At 36.0% G+C, this 5,567-nt stretch overlaps 1 pseudogene; it reads left to right on the top strand.

Moving 5' to 3' along the window:
• The first annotated feature begins 5,167 nt into the window (after nt 1-5,167).
• Nucleotides 5,168-5,285, top strand: LOC145027716 (5S ribosomal RNA; annotated as a pseudogene).
• Nucleotides 5,286-5,567: the final 282 nt, after the last annotated feature.

Below are 5,567 nucleotides of genomic sequence, written 5' to 3'. Positions count from 1 at the left end.
ACTTATATATAATACTTCTATATTGTTTTAATTATGATACTGACCATGTTATTAATATGAAATGAATGCATGCCTACTTTACAAAAACTAAATAAATTTAATTTTAAAAGTATGACTCTTACTCAGAGTGTTTTTGCCCAGTTGAGTTTATAGTTGTATACCAAAAAGAAATGGTTTTGATATACTTAATTCCCTATAAACAAAGCTCTGATACCAATCTGTCACACCCCCAAACCAGAACGGCGGAAACGTTCGGGGGCGGAGGACGTCATATTCAGTATCATAACAGTTCATAGAAAGGAAAGTACACACCACCATATATATTAAAGTTTCCAAAATGTTTACATAATTGTATTCATTACATGTTCAAAAGTTAAATACATAAACATCTTTCAAAAGAAGTAATTAACGTCAGCACGTTAATCCCAAAAGTTGATTCCCAAACCTGCTTAGCGGTTCCCTGAGAATACAAGTTAATTCAAAGAAAAAGTGTCAACAATTAAGTTGGTGAGTTCATAAGTAGTTTAGAAAAATTGGATGCCATTCCAAAATGGGTGTATGTTTTCCGGAAAACGCAGCATTTCAAATGTAAAGAGTTGTGATTTGTTGTGTTGAAAGTGAATGTATTAGATCCAGAAAATCCCATATTTTCCCTAATGGTTGAGATACGAGTTGTTGTGTTTTCCAAAAAAAACCCTTCTTTTCTTATAAAAGTATGAAATGCATATGAATGTTCGTGTTATAAGTTGTAAATAATTGCACCAGGAAAATCCCTTAATTTCCTATTAGTTGTTTGGTTTGTATGCAGGAAAAACCCTTATTTTCCTAACATAAATGGCAGTCTCTAAGACCGAAAATCGCAAGAAACCGACGTTCTCAAAAGTTGTGTCATAGTTTTATATAAAATAAAGCTATACGAAGATCGCATTTGTTAGATGAAGAATAGTTTTAATAGCTACTCGTTCATAAAAGCATAATACCATAATAATTGTATATCCGATGAGTTTTATAACCATACTAAACATAATATGCCTGTAACGACGTTCTTCAGGCGTCGCAGCGTTATGACAACTGTCACCCCAAAAGATGGACTGTAGCTAACAGTCAGGGCGTGGGATCATGACTTCCCGTATAGATCTATACACATTTGACACGTTCTCTGAACGGGAGACTCTGGTTATAGACAGGACTTGCAGCATTACTTTCTAATAAAGAAAAGTAACGTTTGAAGATATTCACGTCTCATGGATTCTCAACTAAGCCTGTATTAAAGTGATAGTTTTGTATGCAAAGTTTATCCTTTTTCACAATGTTTGACAAAGCAAAATCATAAGTTTTAGAATGTATAAAACGACTTAACAATGAAAGGTACTTTGAAATCATTATATACTTTGTATAAGTCTAATGCACACAAAGTATGACAAGAGTTTTCCATAATAGAAATAAGTTCCAAGTGATTTATTCGATAAAACAAGTGAAGTGAAACATTATAAAATACACGATAATAACCGTATGTTTACTTGTATTCCCCCCCCCCCTCCCCCTAAAAGAGTATAAAAGCATTGAAAATGTATTTAAAGTGTGTTTGAAAGGGGTATGAACTCACTTGATTGATTGAAGAAAGCGTGACGAAAACCGAGCAGAACTTCTACTCGAGAAAGCGGATCTGTCGAGATTCTCGGGAAATCTCGGGAGTCTCGGGAGTGTAAAACTTTCTTCCCACCTTGGATATGAAAACCGGGCCTTTGGGATGATTCTGAGGGTTGAAAATCAGAGCTTCGGCATGAGAAAGGAGGGAAATTAGCAATTTTGGCCGGCACCCTCGCATCCTTTTTATAGGGGTCTGAGGGGTTGCGTTACGCGGGGCGTACTAGAGTACGCGCTGCGTACTCATGCGTCATGCATGAGCGCATCCTCGGTCGAAACATTGGAGCGACGTGGACGAACCATAGCCTAGCATCCGAGTACGCTGGGCGTAGGACCGTACGCTGGGCGTACGAGGGATCGGACCGGTGACTCCTTCTTCGGATAATACCGGGCTTTAATTTAATTTATATTTAAATTAATTAACAAACTTCAAAAATTCATATCTTTCTCATACGAACTCCGTTTTTGACGTTCTTTATATCCACGCGAAGGTGAGACTACGATCTACAATTTTCGTTTAGACTCCGTCGGCTAGTTTTGATTTTATTTTTAATATTATATTTTTAATAGGTCGGGACAGGAAAAGTCCGTTAAAGTTCCATAACTTCTTCATCCGACGTCCGTTTTCGTCAGACTTTTTACCGTTGCGCTAGAATTGTTGATCCCTTTGATTCTCATTTAGGTTGTTTTGGCCAAAAGTCTCTCAATCTCTATTTCGAGTTTTTAGCTGTCTACTGCTATATTTGTTACTTAGAAAAATCACAACTTCCTCATACGAAGTCAGATTTGGACGTTGTTTTTATGTATGGTTACGGTTTGACGATATCTATGACTTTCATTTAGACACCTAAGGTCAAACAGTGTTTTGCTGAAACTTTGCGTTTTTACGTAACTTCGTATTGCCGGTTTTTGTCGGGAAACTTAGAATGGTCATAACTTCTTCGTTATAGCTCGGATTTTAGTATTCTGTATATGTATGAAAACCTTGTTACAATATCTACCACTTAGTATACTTAATTATGGTTTTATAAAAGTTTAAATTTTGACTTGAATTTTGCTGTTGTTACATATAATCACACATTAAAGAAAATGACTAGTTTATAACTACAGTTTACGAATGATCCTTAAAGGCGTTGGCCGTTACTACTCACTTAATCCACCCACCATGATTACTCTTGTTTATCGTCCTGAATCTGTTTACTTTGATTTCTCATAAGCCCAACAACCGAGGAGATAAGAGAGTACGAAGCCCCTTTATTTTGCATGAGTTATTCAAGGCTATCGGAAATGCGAAAGACACTTGACCCCACTCGCATTTGACTTTTCGACCTCACTAGCAGTACTAATGGGCCACTTGGGCCCAATAGCACATTAGATCTATTCAAAGTCCTTTTACATGGAATTGGGTCATAAAAGGCCCAATATCACGTAAGCATTATACCTTTAGGCCCAAAGATCATGTTAATGGGCTAGCAAAGCCCAACAAGCATGACTTGAAACTTCTAAGCCCAAATTTTGTAAGTTAATTCATCATAGTTATCGCGTGTTTATTGAAATACTTTGGTTTATTGATTTTGTTTTGTTATTGATTCAAGACTGAATCAATTCGTTTTGTAACGATATTTGTTGTTGAGAATGTATTTGTTTTTCCGTTTCGTCGGTAGTCATGGATCTTGTATTTTGTATTAATTACTTAATTTGTTTGAAAATGGAGTTTGGTCCTTTTCATTACCCTCCTTATATAAAAATAACACTTTTGGTCCTTTTATATAAAAGAATTTCATTTTAGTCCTTAAGACACTTTTCTTGACACTTTTGTGTAATTTATTTGATGAAAACACGATTTTAACCCAAAGTTTACTTAGCTGACAACTTCAGCCCTTCTAGAATAGTGATTCTCGGTTAAGCACCCATTTTCACAACTTTTACAGTTTTGGCCCAAAGTCTAAAAAGTTTGCATTTTTGGTCCTTTTTGATAATGAAAAGCATTTTTGACCCTTATAAACATTTGTTATGCTAATTACCCCCTATTATACAGAAAGTTACATTTCTAGCCCCTCAAACTTGTAAATTTCGCATTTTGAGGCTTATTGGGCCGAGAAGCCCATAATCAGCCCATTACGTTAAAATTTTACATTTTAATTGCCATGAAATTTCTAATATTCAGAAAAATATTTATAGAAACTGTTTTGACCCCTTTTAACCTTTAAGAAACCATGACTTGTTGATTTTTACCCCGAGTTTGTATTTTTGACAATTTAAGCCCAAAAATGGGTTTTATGTTAGAATTTGTTCATCATGTTCTTATACGCTATTATTCTTGACTTGTTTAGTGTAAGATAGCTTAGATTATGTTTTTTTCCTTTCTCATGTCATAGATCTCGGGTTTACACCCTTTTTGATAACATATTCATCACAAAACACATGATATCACACACATACATGTATCAAATCACACATAGCATACATATACACATAGATCTACACATTTTATTGTATTCTCCCCCATAAAACTCATAAAAACCAAAAAGAAAGGGGTATGAAGCTCACCTTGAGTTGTGGTTTCGGTTTTGAAGAAGATTTGGAGAAGTTTGGTGCTATTTTCGACCCTAGCAAGTTCCTTGGATGGATCTCAAATTTAGTGGGTTCTAAGATGCAAGATCATGAATTTGAATGATTTAAGAGGTGATTTTTTTATGAAAAGGAGAAAGTTAGATCATAGATTTAAGAATGATCTTACCTTAGATGATAAATTTGTGGGGTAATCTCCTTGAAAAGCTTCCTAATCTCGAAAATTTGGTGAAGAAAAGAGAGAGTTTCTTTGAGAGAATTTTGAGTGAAGAGTGTGTGTGTGTGTTTGGGTTCGGCCGAGAGAAAAGGAGAGAGACGAGAGAAGTGAGAGCAATGAGATGGTGCATGGAGATATGGTTGCATGGAAAACCTCCATGTAAAAATGAGGTGGCAAGCATAAGTCAACCCTTCCTTTCCTTTGGGCTTGGGCCGAGAATGGAGGGGGAAAAGGAAAGAATTGCACCCTTAAATGCTTAAGCCCAATTTATAAATAATTTAGGTAATGCTTGGTCCAAATAATTCAAGAAATGATTTTTATGGCCTATTTAGGTTAATTGGATTTGTTATGGTCCAATAATGCCCATTAAAGTATTTTACTTAATTCTAGGCCCAATATGGCCCAAAATGTTAAAATAAATGAAAGTGGGTCCAATTAGAGCCCATTCATGAGTTCTAAGCCCAAGATAGTCCAATTGGAAGCTTATTGGTACATTGGGCCCAATAAGGAAATCCTAGTCCAAAATGGACTTAAACAAGGATTTCTAAGGTTTCCAATTATTTGTTGACTATTTGCAGTGTTTGTATGAAGTGTTTGATTGAAATTCTGTTGTTATTGAATAAGCATCTTACATCTTTTCACATTGTTGGTTCACATTTGTTATCATTGTTTAATGTTGACAAGGCATCAAAATTCCTAATTGTGACATTCTTGAAGAAGATAGAATCCAGGAAGTGCGATCATACCAGCACTAATTCACCGGATCCCATCAGAACTCTAAAGTTAAGCATGCATGGGCGAGAGTAGTACTAGCATGGGTGACATTTGGGAAGTCCTCGTGGTGCAGACCTTAACAGGACATCCATTAGAAATCATCACTCTCTGCCTCGCATAGATGAATCAGTTAACCAACTGCAAGGAACGACGTACCTTTCAAAAATGAACCTATGATCCAAATATCACCAGTTACGAGTGTTAGTGAAGGGTGTCCCAAGGACAATCTTCCAAATTCGATGCGGACACTACGAGTCCGTGGTGATACCTCTCGGATAGGACTAATAAACCCGTAGTATTCATGAACTTAATAAATAGGGTACGCCATTCTTACTTGGATCAGTTCGTCATTGTCTTT

This window comes from Lactuca saligna, chromosome 1, assembly GCF_052625555.1.
Source record: "Lactuca saligna cultivar CGN05327 chromosome 1, ASM5262555v1, whole genome shotgun sequence".
Lineage (NCBI taxonomy): Eukaryota > Viridiplantae > Streptophyta > Magnoliopsida > Asterales > Asteraceae > Lactuca > Lactuca saligna.
The sequence above is the reverse complement of the archived record's forward strand: the minus strand, read 5'-3'. Positions and strand labels throughout refer to the sequence as shown.